Source organism: Garra rufa, unplaced genomic scaffold (assembly GCF_049309525.1).
Source record: "Garra rufa unplaced genomic scaffold, GarRuf1.0 hap1_unplaced_002, whole genome shotgun sequence".
NCBI classification, from domain to species: domain Eukaryota; kingdom Metazoa; phylum Chordata; class Actinopteri; order Cypriniformes; family Cyprinidae; genus Garra; species Garra rufa.
This window is the reverse complement of record NW_027394277.1, coordinates 13122527-13137188: the sequence shown is the minus strand read 5'-3', so window position 1 is coordinate 13137188 and position 14662 is coordinate 13122527. Positions and strand designations below refer to the sequence as shown.

Sequence of the window (14662 nt, the reverse complement as noted above, 5' to 3'; positions counted from 1 at the left end):
ATTTCTAAAGTTATTAACATCGCAAATCTATCGTATTTTTCTCTATTTTTTAAGTGATGTTTCATTAACAAATTTCAGGAGGAGCTCGCGCAGATAATTAACACGGCCAATTCATCATCAGCAATCACTCCCTATCCAGTCACTCTCCCTATCCAATTACTACAGTCCCTTTAAATAACCAAGCAGTCCTAGCTTCACTTATCTCTGATTTCAGCATCCCTCCCACCCCCCCTTTTTATTTTCTCTTCACCTCCAGCTAGGGGGAGCGCTATTGGGTTCGGGCCAAATGCCGAGCTCGGACCCCTCTTCCTGGGCAGGGGGAGTGCCCCGGGCTCGGGAATGACTACCGAGCTCGGGGCCCTCTCCCGGACAGCATGCCAAACACGCTTAACTTTTACGCTGTTTATTATATGCAAGAGCGAACTCGTGAAATAGCCTATCCTGTAGAATTCACAATCTGTAGTTATTTAGGTAGGTCATTCTTTCTTTCTTTCTTTTTTTTTTAATACTGCAGGAAATAATAACTCATGCAAGAAACTACTTTCCTTTTTTGGATTATTTCTGCAGTCCTGCAGGAATGATAAAATCCTGCATGATTTTTCACTTGTGTGTGCTGGGTTTTCTGTTGTACTGAAGGGTCCATTCTAAAACCTGTAGGAATTTGCTGCATATTGCCAATGTGCCCTGCAGGATTTCATTATTCCTGCAGGTATCCTGCAGCAAAAAAAAAATGGGAATCCTGCAGGATTCCTTAAAGCATGCTGGATCATCCTGCATGTTTCTAAAAACCTGTAGGAATTGCCTGCACATATTGTCAATTTGTCCTGCAGAATTTTATAATTCCTACAGGATACCAGTAGGTATCCTGCAGAAAAAATGAAAATCCTGCAGGATTCCTGTAGGGTTTTTTTGTAAGGGAACCGGAACTGCCGTCTCCCCACTCGGAGACGTTCTTCGATATTCAATTGTTGCGTGACATAGGCCTATAGAAGACAAACCAACACAATTCCCATTAACCCATTACAAAATTTTATGAGGGTTTTTATTATTTTATTTATTTATAGATTTATTTTTTCACCAGGGTATTTGCTGTTCACCACAGTATTTGTGTAATGTGTACAAATTATTTCTTCTTTACAGTTATCACAGTGCAACAAAATAGATTTTATATATATATGTATATAAAGGTCCAGAACTAATTTTGTAGACTCAAATTAATATAAATAAAAAGTTTTACTTTTGAGTTATATAAAGTGTTGTGGTGTTTATTGATTTAAAAAAAGAACAATAATTATTTTATATATCTATAAGTCACTGAGTGAATTAATAGTTAACAAAAGCAATCATTTTTTTAAAATTAAATAAGGCTGAATGAAAAAAAAAATCTTCCAACTAAAGACAGCTGAGTCGCATTCAAACGCAGAAGCAGAGGGAGTTTCCATGGAAACGGGTGTCAACACTTTAACTGACAGCCACTAGAGACGTCTCTTGCTGCGTTTTTCACAGTTCTGAGGTGAGTTTAGTCCCTAAAATTACACAAATAATATATACAACTGTTCCTGACACCTTTCTTACTTGTATTTGACTCACTTCTGTTGAATATTTACTTCATAGAAATAGTTTACAGTCTTCGAAAAAGTCTGTTAGCATGTCAACCTTTTTCAGAAGAGAAAACTAGTCTAACTCAAGATTGAGCTCTTATTTACGTAAGTTTTGAATTTTAATCACATCTTTATGTGTAGATGAGCGATTTTGTTAGCTTTGTAAAGGGTTTGCTGGCAGTTTGTAAATGGTTTATTGGAAGTTGTCTAACTGGTGATTGATGGCAGGTGTATGTAATGATGAATGCTGAACGAGACACTGGTGAAGGAGAGCTGAGGGAAACTCTGACAATAATAGACAATAATAATGTTCTGTATTGTACTTCTGTTATTAAAATTTTATTATATTAAAAATGTCTGTGAATCAATTTTGTGTTTAAGATTTACCATGTAATATTTTAAATAAATAATAGGTGTGGCATAAATATGGTTAAATTATGGCTTTTGATTTATCAGCCACATGTGGTCCACGTACGGGCCATAGCCCTTTACAGAATTCAACCATATAAGGATACCATATAAGATCCATATTTCAACCAGATCTGTTTTCATGATTTGGCTCATTTTAGGTTGGGTTATGGCACTGCTTTGGTTTGGTTCTGGCTAAAAAGATGTGGACCAGATTTGGGCTGAGGAACCAAAACTTATCTGCGCCACACTTTAGCTGTTGGTATGGGCCAGATCCGGCCCAGAGGAAATTTGCTGACTGGGAAACTGCTTATTGCATTGTATTATATCAGCAAAGAATTTGCATGTTAATCTGTTAACATGTTCTCCTCCTCTAATCTCATCTGTCCTGTTTCAGAATGGGCAGTGTGTTGGCTGTCTTTGTGCCTGAGAGTTCTTCACCTAGACATCAGGAGACGAAGCCTCTCCTTCCAAACCCCGGAAGGTATGAAGAGTGTCATTGCAAATGCAAAGGTAAGAAAATAATTCCTTTCTTGAATGATTATGATTTTTTTTTTAAACTATATACTACATATTTACAGATGGTGAGCTATGTTTGTGTACATAAATAAATAAAATATTCAAATTAAAAATATACACATTTACCAGGGTTTCCGCGGGGTCTTAAAAAGTCTTAAATTCGCTGTTCTAGGTCTTAAATAATTTTACACAGGTCTTATTTTTCCGATGTCCATGTAACGCTACCTCTAATGCTCATTTAAATTCTCTTTTTGTTGTTGTTGCTTGGTTTTCGTGGTGTTGTAGTTCTTTATTTCACTAGTCCAAATATAATTTGCTGTATTACAACTACAAATGAGACCAACATGCAATAGCCAATCGGCTTTCTGTTATCGGCGCGAGTCTCTCTCGGATTGGTGGCTCCTCACTGCTTAGGCAAGGCCCACACTGCAGCTCTGCAAACCCCAAATCCGTGTCACTTTTGGATCAGAGCCAACACTAGTTAGTTCTCAATCCATAGGGACCATGTGACGTCACTGTGCTTTATCGCCGCCATTTTTGTGTCCGCGCCACCTATTTCAGTCTATGGTCACAGCAGCCACAACTACCAGAGGAAGATCAACAAAACTCCCAGACTGTTCAGAACAAGGATACAATATGCCCGGGATCTGTTATTCTGTTAGCTCTAACAACAATCATCAGAAAAAAACCTAACTACAGTTTTATTCGATCTCAGCAGTGCTTGAACTGGGTCGGTATGCATACAGTATAGCCTTTAGTGTACCGGTGTCATTCACGCAGGTGCTTTTCACAGCAAGGGTGTTTTTTTCGGCACAACAAGAGTAGTGGAATAATAATTAATTATTGAATAAGATTGTGAATCAGTACATTATAACCAAAATAATGCCTTAAAATGAAAAGAAGCATTTTTTTGCGATTACATCATTTTGAACCGATCAATTCGTGAGTCCAAAGATTTAGTAAACAAGAAAGCAATCGAACAGCAAGTTCAAAACAGTGCTAATGCAGAGAATAGTGACTTACAGTACATCCAGATGCCGTAAATTATTTGTTTCAGTGTGTATTTGGCTTAAGAGCAAGATTATGTTTTAGATTATGCAGTGTTTAGTGAATTATGAAAATTAAATAATAAACGCTAAACTATTGTACTACATAGCGTTCGTCATTGCAACGCCTGCAGTAAAGTATATGTAAAAAGGTTCTCAAAAATAATCATATTTGTTTTGCTAAAACTATTTATGTACAATTACTCTAAAAATTATTTGTCATACAAAATGGCACACAAGTTACACACAAACCATCGTCCCGAGTAAATGGTACCATTGTGAATTGTGACTGGCTGCACAAGTGGTGTAATAAACTAAACTAAAATGTTATTGCAGCCATATAGCTTGAATGAATACAAATGCATATTTTAAATAAAGAAATCTCTTGCTTTTGGTGCTTGAATTTGTGCTTCAATGAGATCCAGGTTTAGGAATACACAAGACGTGAAAGACGTCTTCCCTCAGGTATATTTTATGTTTTCTTGGCTTGCTGGATGTTGGGCTTATGCTCAATAAGCACTTTTTTTTTTTGCATTCGCCAAAACTAATTTGCCGAAATCTAAGCGTGGACTGTAAAAGGGAATTAGTGTCGTCAGCGCGAGTCTCGTTCCCTGTGAAGTAGTGACCAGGATTCTTCAAGGTCTTAAAGCCTTCATCGAGCGACTACGTTCACAATAATTTACACTTTTTGTCCTAAACATACAATCAAGTCAAATACACAGTGTGGGAAGTAGTAGTAAAAAGTAATTTCTTATTTCAATTTATTATTAAATCTCATTTAGATGCGCTGTGTCTGTTGTCATATCGGACACAAATATGGCGGCGAGCATAGCGGAAGTGACGTCTTTGGTACCCATGAATAATAATAATAATAATAATAATAATAATACATATAGGTCAAGCTAGCTGACCACCAGCCTTTGAGATACTTTTAAAATGTTTATTTTACCTGCCCGACCAAACAAATAGCCTGATTAAAACTGAAGTGACAAAAACAACCAGAGAAACATCAAAATGCATGAAAGATTCCTATTTTAATCTATTCAACGTAAACGGCAATTGGTAATGAGTAGTGTATTTCTGGTCTCTTTGTGAGAGACTTCAAAACAAACAAGCGTAACAGCACTCATAAAGAAATTACATGACATTAATTTTAGTTTAATAAACTAGTTAGTCAAGTAGTTACTTACATTGTAGATGACAGATTAACTGTTTTGTTCTGTTTCACCAACGAAAATAGTTCCAAACAAGGATCACAGCAGAAGTACAGCACATTCTCCAAGAAACATTTTACTACTAATCGATTCAGAGTTTGGCTTGAATCAGTCGAAATAACTCACTCATGAAGTGACTTACTGCCACCTGCTGGTAGTTTAGTAGCCTATGTTTAAAAGTATGCATCCCCAGCCCAGCATTTCCAATTTGTATATTCATAAATGGATTTAAAACATTAATCTCATAACATCATTTATTGCATTTTTAATTTTGCAGTGTAAATTATGTAATCTGACGGCTAACAGCCATATAGAATTTATTGAAAAATTGTAATGATTGCAAAGGAAAACATTTCAAAAAGGAAAAAAAAGGTGAATCAAATATGCAGATTTAAGATGTAAAAGTTAATAGAGCACTGATGAAAATATGCCTCAGAATAAATAGTTTACATCACCAGATATCTCTAAGTGGTACTTTTATGGGGATATTTTGTGTGGAATAGTATCTGCTGATATGAAAAGTTCACTGTATATCATAGTAATACATATAATTTATGACAGCCATGAAATATTGTTTACTTTTTACATTAAATGTTACATATTTATATGCATGTAATGTAACGTGTTTCCATTACAGGTTTAGGTCTTAAATTTCATATAAGGTGGTATTAAAAAGGTCTTAAAAAGTCTTAAATTTCACTTGTTCATATCTGCAGAAACCCTGATTTACAGACGGTGAGCCCTACAACCTACTGCCGCCTGAATGCTGCCGTGCCAATTCTTCAGCTTTATTTCAAAGATGGATCTGACCTTCATCCCAGCCTGCAGCTTTCACGACAGTCCATCACGTCCCTCATCGCTGCTTTGAAGTCAGATTTTGACCATGGCTGGGAAACAGATATTGAGGTTTGACATCCCAAAGTCCACGGTGGATGACATTGTGCACAGAATCAGCAGGGCAGTCATCTGTATTTTGAAAATGGTGATCGCTTTCCCGACCCCGGATGATCTGGAGGTAGTGGAGGGAGGTTTTGCCCAGCTGGCTGGGTCTCCAGCTTTCTGCACGGTAGCTGGTGCAATAGACGGCTGCCACATCCAGATCAAAGCACCTGCAAGTGACCCCATGCTATTTCAACAGGAAGCTGTTCCACTCTGTTCAGCTGCAGGCCATCACCGACCACAAGGGGAAGTTCATTGATGTCTTTGTTGGGTATCCTGGGTCGGTGCATGATGCCAGGGTGCTTAAGAACGGCCCTGTTTACTCTGGCCGCTTATATCCACCTGCAGGAAAATGCATCCTCGGAGATGGTGGGTACCCCTGTTTGAGCGCGCCCATCTGCCTCATCACCCCGTACAGAATCCTGTACATGCTCGCTTCAACGTCAAGCATGCTCGTGCACGCAACGTTGTTGAAAGAGCCTTCGGGATGCTGAAGACACGCTGGAGGTCCATCTTCTTCAAGGCCCTGGAAGTGAGCCCTGCATTTGTGCCAGAAGTTGTTGCTTGCTGTGCAGTGCTCCACAACTTCTGTCATTAGAACGAGGACATTGTTGATGCAGAGGTTGTGGAGGATCCTGCCGATGACCCACCTGAACCCCAAAACACAGAAGCCAGACAACTGTGTGCCTGCTCTTCATGAGCATGATTACCTGTAAGACAATTTAACAGGTAAAGACTTTGCAAATCAGTTCTTGTTCTCACATTGAAATCGTTTAAGCATGTCTATGTTAGCTAGTTAATATGTAAATAGTTAGGTGTATGTGGGTGGGCACAGCCAGCAGGGTGTTGTGATGCAAAAAAATGCAGTAGTAGTTAGAGAGAGGTGGAAGTGCATAACATCTGTGTGCATCCCTCTTGCTTACGGCTCACTGCCACTGGCAGTGTGATGAAAAAGCAGTATTTTTCAGGGTTTATGAAAACCGTTTTATGAAAGTAAATTTATGAAAAGTTAAAGGGAATACAACTAATCAGTACTTAGGATGCAAAATTATGATACATTTACGTTTAATCATTTAGCGAACACTTATCCAAAGCGACTTACAAATGAGGACAATGGAAGCAATCAAATCAACAATGCTATGTAAGCTCTGACAAGTCTCAGATTAGCTTGTAGCAAGGATCTTTTAATTATATAGTAAATAAAAAGAAAACGGATATAAAAAGAATAGTGCAAGCAATTTTTTGTTAACTGTAAAATAAACAGAAAAAAAATAGAAAATATAAAAAGTTTTTTGTTAAAAAAATTATACAAGAAGCCTTGTTTTCTGTGAAATTGAACAAAATGAAGTTCATGATTAAAACAAGGACAATCTCTCTGACCATTCTTTGTATCCCACCTTTTCAAGTGCCACATTTGGTCAATTATGCGGCATTGTACATTACTGGCAAATCGTAGCAGTAGTTTGACCAACGTAGAAAAGTAGTTTTACCAATAACATGCAGACAGTAGTTTCTTTCACAGGCGTTTCAAGTGTTGTGCTCGAGACCCAGCCTTCTTTCTCATTCATCAGTGCTTTCATTTCTGTATTTACTGGTAAAGTCATACTGGTAATTTGACAGCAATTTACCGGGATTTCTGTGTGAAAGGGGCTATTGTCAATGCCTGCATGTTATAGGTCAAGCTATTGTTGTGATTCACCTTCAGAAAATATGAAAACTGAAAAATTAAGCCAGCACCTAGATATTTTAGGCAATATAGAAATCCTGGCCAGGACATGTCTAGGTAAAATAAATAAATAAAAAAGAGGAAGAATGGGTCAACATTTACAGTATGCGAAAAACAGTACTATCATTGAATTCATAGTGTGTTTTATTAGGGAAAGGAAATGTGCTGTGCTGCATTCACACACCATGTCATAATTACTGTAAAAAAGCTCTGTATGTTACAAATAGACCTTGTGGTACTTTGTCTCCCTTGATGAAGTGAGAGCAGGTTTACGCGACGTGGAGATCCTTATCATCGACGAGGTATCCATGATCTCAAAGGATATGTTCGCTTACATCAACTGGAGATTTCAGCAGATCAAAGGCAGCAAGAAGCCTTTTGGAGGGATCTCTTGTCTCGCTGTAGGGGATTATTATCAGCTGCCCACGACAGGTAAAGCCAAACCGCTGTGCGTGTTTGAATAGGATGTGCTGGACTTCTGGAAGGACAATTTTCAAATCGTCACCCTGACAGAGATCATGCGCCAGAAAGAAGACCTCGCTTTCGCTCAGCTGTTGAACCGACTGCGAGCAAAGCCGAAGGCCGAACCTCTCAGGGAAGATCAGGGCTCGACATTAAGGCTTGTCCGCTTGTCCGGGACAAGTGGATTTTTTGTAGGACAAGTGGAAGAGAAAATTGGTTGTCCGACTGGACAAGTTAAATTTCAAACAAAATAAAATGCCATGTTAATTAACGTTATATGCCGTTAACGACAGAGCAGAACGTGCAGCGCAAACACCGAGCGGAATATTGAACAGAGAGCGCGCCGACACACACACACACACGGAACGGAAAAGAACTGCTCATGAAGTTACTGTACGTTCACACCGCCGCCGACTTGAGCTGAAAAGAAGCTCTGGCCGCCCCGTCAAGAACTCTTGTCAAAAAGTACGAGGAAGCTTGTTGATGCTTTGGCCGCTCTGACGTAGCAGCATTCTATGCTCGATCATGGGAGAGTGCGCGCGCGCGTCTCTCTCTCTCTCTCTCTCTCTCTCTCTCTCTCTCTCTCGAAATTGCGAGAAATTAATCTGTGCGACCTCAAATTATATTTGGAAGCATTTGTGCGAGTGAGAGAAATGAGTGTGGTACGACTCGGTTTCAAAACTGTCGCTAGCCTAACTACTGACTAGTAGTACAAGACTAAAAGTCTTGATTAACGTATAATTTTAAGAGACGGAAAGACTATCGCGATAGGTTTGGATAAATCTTCAAAAAGGCAATGATGTCATTGAATAAATATGCACGCTGTACGTTTCAAAGTCAAAACGCTGCACGTATGTCTTCATATGAATGTATCTGAAGGGAACAGACTGTCCTCAGAAACATGTCGTTTGCATTGTCATTTCATTTCTGATAAAACGGCGTTAGTGCTGGTTTGTGTACAGCTGTTACTATGGAAACCGTAGTATTTCAGCGCTCCTAAAGCGCCCCCTCGTGACAAACAAATTAATTTTTATTTTCAATACATTTTTTCAGCTGTTTATGGTCAAATTATTGGAATTATCGATCCATGTGTAAGTGTGAAATAATTTAATTTGCCTTTTAAAATTCTAAACAATTAAGTAATACTAATGTTATATATCTTATATAAATATAAGAAATTATATACTTGATTTATCCCTTTTAATGGTATAAAGGTTGAAATGCCATTGTATTAGATATTTTGTTTTTTGTGTCTGTATCTGAATTATAAATATTGTAATTTTATGGCTTAATATTCTACCGTACATTGTCCAACCCCACTCATACTGTTCATTTAACTTGTGCAGCTCTTAAAAAAAGGGTCATAAATTGCCTTAAATTGATATTTTAAAATTCTGCAGCTACACTAAATGGTGAAATAAAATTCTTTCCTTGATATTTGTTTATATTTGTCAATATACTATACAACGCGGCTCAGATAGCACATGTACATCTGCAAGATGTCTGATAAAGATCTCTTGATCTGGAAAGCATCTGCTGTGTACAAACATCTGGCAGGCGTCTGTCAGATGTCAGTTAATCAGAATCGGCCATGAAGAATCTAGATCGGTGCATAACTAAAAAGAAATTGGGTGCTCCTAAATTTTTTGGGATGCTCCTAACTTTTTAAAGTTGGGAGCACCAGTGCTACCAAGTAAAAAAGTTAATTTCGAGCCCTGCCTTACACCAACAGCACCATATGAGTTCAAACGGGAACGAAAATTTGTAACCAAATGGAAAGATGAATTCGACTGGGTTATTTATGAAGACGGAGAAATGTTCTGTGGCGTCTGTCGGATAGATAGTTTTATTTTTTTTCACCAAGAGTCACCACTACCTCTGGTGATACACTGTGCACATCAGCGTGCAAAGTATTACTTTGTATTATACTATGAGTCTGGAGATCCTTCTACTGTTCCTTTCTACTGTTTCAACTGAATTGTATTAACATTGATAGTGTTTGGATGCTTTCAATGAATTATGCATTAGCAAAAAAAAATAAAAAATTATATTATAAATCTTTACCCGGACAAGTGACTTTTGTGCATGGACAAGTGAAACATAAATTTACTTGTCCGAAGGACAAGTGCCTCAAAAAGTTAATGTCAAGCCCTGAAGATGATAGAACTTTGTTACCCCAGGCTGTGAAGAATTCAGAAGACTGTCCGCGTGAAGCACTGCACATATTCGCCACCAACAAAGAAGCCCTTAAGTACAATACCGAGACTGTGCAGGCCCTTTACGCTGACATCATAACATTTGATGCCGAAGACTACAGGAAAGACCCCACAACAGGAGGGATGAAGAGACTACGCAACCCGCCACTGGAAAAAAGGACAACTTACTTGACACCATAGAAGTTGCCGTGGGAGTTTGTGTAATGGTGACCAGGAATCTGGACGTAAAAGACGGAATCGTCAACGGATGTTTTGGCAGGATTGCAAACATCATCACCAAAACGAAGGATGGAATCGCCACAGTGGAGATGCTAGGCCTTCAACTCGACAATCTGAACGCTGGCCAGAAACATCGCAAGAAAGTAGGAGGTGAAGACGACGTCTTGGTCTACATCGAGAGATCCGAAGAGACTCTGAGGAAAGGAGCGGTTTCCCATCAAGTTAGCTTACGCCTGCACAGCCCACAAAGTTCAAGGCATGACGATGCAGTCTGCAGTAGTGTCCTTGAAGAAGATTTTTGAGCCAGGAATGGCCTACGTTGCCCTTAGCAGAACCACTTCCCTACGTGGATTACACATCACAGACTTCGAAGAGAAGAAGATATATGTTAATCCAGAAATCACAGCCTCTTTGCAGGCCATGAGGAGAGCACCAGTCGAAGAAATTATGCCACTTCTGCGGCACGTTAAGGAGAACAGGCAGGAACATACACTCACCATCATTCACCACAACACAGAAGGACTTGAACCCCACATCGAGGACATCAGATGGTATCATGAGCTGCGTCACGTGGATATTCTTTGTCTGACGGAAACACACCTGTCCGGATCGTCTACTTCATCGGATCTCCAATTGGACGGATATAACCTATTTACCCACAACAGACACGTCTCCTACTCCACGCATCAAGACATTGGAAAGAAGAACGGAGGTGGAGTCGCAATATATTGCAAGGAGCACATTCCAGCTCAGCCCCGGCAATATATACAAAATGTGACCGATCTGGAGTTCGTTGTCATCAAATTAGATTCGCCAATAAAGGCAGCAATTGTAGCAGTGTATAGGCCGCCACAGTACAACGTTGGAGATTTTTTTGACTAACCTGAAGGGTATGCTGGATTATTTTGACCTCGTACACGACGACCTTGTCATCGTCTGTGGAGACTTTAATGAGGACCTCCTACACACTGGGAAAAAACGAGTCTGGAGTTGTTTCAAGCTCGAGGATACACCCAACTGATTACAACAGCCACGACGGAAAAACACACACTACTTGATCACATCTACATTTCAAATCCGGACCTCTGCCTTCAGTCGGGTGTGTTACAGAGCTACCACAGTTACCACAATCCTGTGTACTGTGTGTTGCGCTTGATATAGGTGGTTTTGTTTTGGTTGTCGTTGGGAAATGTTTTGCAGTGTTATGCCAACTTGTTTTGCTTGCATGGTTGTTTATGTGTTATGCCATACAGAACCGTTCGGACCAAGCATTCTTTTAAGGATGGTGGTTGGGTTCAGACAGCCTTAGCTAACGGGTTGGCTTGTATGGTTGAGTTTTGGTGTTAGGCCATACAGAACCGTTGGGACCAAGCATGCATTAACGGTGCGGGTTGGGCTCTGACAACCTTAGGCAACGGGTTGGCGTGTATGGTTGTGTTTTGGTGTTAGGCCATACGGAACCGTGGCTCTGAGCATGCATTAACAGTGCCAGTGGGCTCAGAACAGCCTTAGCCAACGGGTTGGTACGTATGGTTGTGTTGTGGTGAGACGTATAGTCGTCTTGAGGTTTTATGGCGCTGAGCTAGCAGGAAAGAAGAGCAGCACCTACAGCAGCAGGAAGGACGAAGATAGAAGTAGATTCAGGCAGATTCAGGGAGGACACTGGCAGCAGCACCAGCGACAGACAGGATACAGTGAGGATTATTGTGGCAGCTCCAGGGAAGCAGTAAGTGAGTAACATCACTAACATGAAGATAGCAAGGTAAAGGGGGAGGTAGTAAGACACTAGTAAGACACTATTATATTAGAAGTTTTAATTTTAATTTGTTCGACAATCTGTACTAAATGTGTTATATGCAGTTATTGAACTGTTATTCTGTCATTAATATGTGCCCTTCTGTAAAGTTGCAGGAAGAGACAAAAGCAGTCATGTCCAAGACTGGATGCGACTCTGCAATATACCATCCAAAGCTAAGTGTTTAAACATTTTGATTCAATCACTGTACTACTGCACATCATAACCACATTTATAAGAAAATGTTAATTCTAATCTCATTTTGATGTTGATGTTTTTCAGCAGTTGAAGTCAGAATGCCTGAGAAGATCGAGTGTGCTACAACACTAATGATGACAGCATCTGAATACCGGCATCTGTGGTAAGCATAAGATTAGAATTGGTTTTGAAGTTTGGAAGATTGTTTTGTGACTAAATAAAAACAAGTAGTGTCTTTCTGTAAAGTTAAGTTGTGAATTTACTTTTATTTACTACTTTAGTATTTGTGTATGATAATGATCCTATTATTCATTTATTATTTACAGGATGGGACCAGTAGTTGATGGCACTGAAGACCAGAGCAAAGGACAATGCTGAAGACAGAAGAAGCAGAGAAATATGCATACTAAAGCACTGATGTAAGTTCATAAATACTTCTAGTAAAATCTAGTGTTTCAGTCCATTTTATTATATACTGAGCTTAGAATTTTAAAGTGTAAATGGTTCTCTTGCAAGACAAATCACACCCGTCTTTCAAACTTTGTTTTTCATAAGTCTTGTGGAGTCAAAACAATTCAAATAAATTTACTAACGGTATCACATCTGTTATACTTCCTCTACCACAGGACATCCAGCCTGCAAGAAGAGTCAGATCCAGTGGCTAGATGGCGGGCGATCCTTCATCTAATAATCCGAAGACCAGTTAATTTTAATATGTTTAGAAATGATTTGACCATACAACATAATTGGTTTAATTTCTAAATATATTAATATTCCATATATTAGGTTAAATGAATGTGTTTTTGCAATGTTTGCGCCATGCCAGAAGAGGATGGGTTTCCCCCTTTGTTGAGTCGGGTTCCTCTTTATGGAGTTTTTTCCTTGCCACTGTCGCCTTTGGCTTGCTCACTGGGGTGTTGTGCCAGATCCTGTCTCTTTCTCTGGTCCTTTCCAACTAGGGTTTCCAAAACAGGGGTTTTTGAGTTGATTAAAATCGTGTAAATAATTAATTAGTATTAAATTAAATATAGGACTGCACAATTATTAAAAAATTAAAAATAAACCATGTTATGGCGATTATCAAAACTAAACCAGCTGCAATTCTTTAAACCACTGTATAAGTGTATATATATATATATATAAAAAAAAAATATATATATATAATACGTAAAAATATAATGTGTATCTATCTGAGCATCTGCATGTATTTACATTTATGTGACTATATGTATATATCTTTATTAATTTATATGTAACTGTCTATATATATATAATTATAAACAAAGTTTTATTTCAAAATAATAATTAAGTGATGTTTAAAATAAGTGTTTTACAATTTAAAGCTTAGTTATATTTTATTATATATTGAGTAACAAATTTATTTTATAATTCTGTAAAGTAAAATGGTGATATTCATATTTTATATTATACAGTACAATTGTCGCATTGCAACAGTAATATTTCGGTTTTCACTTTTATAAATTTAATAGTGGTAATACAATAAGGGTATAATATTTAAATGACTTCACTGAAATAATGTTTACTGGTAGCCAATAAAACACTTTAGGATCTAGATGCATGACTGGGATCAGGATTGGTGGACAGGATTTGGCACAACAGGTGCTTTTCTTAATTTTAATAAACATTTTAGGTGAATTGGCAAATCAAGCCTGTTTGTCTTTATTGAATGGTACATTGAGATGGTAAGAACTTACTTTTAAATAAGGTTTATACATTTCTCTAAATGAAGACCACATTAAGTGTAAATATTTATTTGTTTTATTATAATTCTGCAAATTAACTAAGTGTACTTATCCAAGACCACAATATGTCTGAATATCCAATAAGCAAACTTTAGTATCTAAACCTGAAAAAAAAAAATCACACTCTTACTTGATCTGGAAAGGTATCATTAATCATTTGAGTTTTCACTTCCTGGATTGCTGTTGTAGCTCAGAAGATCATTCACTGCTTATGACACTCATATGTTGAACTGCATGCTAGTACAGTACTACTCGTACTATTTTAGTCTGTCTTTCTGTGGCAGAAATAATACAAGTGTTATGTAGGTTTGTAGTTCTAAATTCAGCATCATTACATTTTTTTATAACTTGCCTATGTCTCATCTGATAACAAATGTCTGCTTTACTTTCACTTTGTGCTCAATACATAACAGACAAACATTTCTACGTGATTTTATTGAATCACTTTAACTATGGAGCCTGTTCACAAACTTTTGTGGTGAGTCAAATCTGCAATATTGCAATGTTTGTTAGGGTTTTTTTTTTTTATTGATGCACATTTATTTAATCATATATC

General features: G+C 38.1%; 1 protein-coding gene and 1 long non-coding RNA gene across 5 annotated transcripts in view; one reads left to right on the top strand and one right to left on the bottom strand.

Annotated features, from left to right (window-relative positions):
• The window catches only part of LOC141305375 (uncharacterized), a 566500-nt gene that overhangs the window by 516044 nt on the left and 35794 nt on the right, over positions 1 to 14662 (bottom strand). The window lies entirely within an intron of this gene.
• LOC141305376 (uncharacterized) lies at positions 1455 to 13361 on the top strand. Of its 4 annotated transcripts, XR_012344385.1 has the most exons (7): positions 1455 to 1513; positions 2407 to 2522; positions 5505 to 6456; positions 7712 to 7885; positions 12256 to 12506; positions 12670 to 12762; positions 12970 to 13361. It is a non-coding gene; the product is annotated as an uncharacterized lncRNA (long non-coding RNA). The 4 variants fall into 4 exon arrangements; XR_012344386.1 differs by lacking the exon at positions 7712 to 7885 and having other exon boundaries at positions 12262 to 12506; positions 12970 to 13356; XR_012344383.1 differs by lacking the exon at positions 7712 to 7885 and having other exon boundaries at positions 12970 to 13349.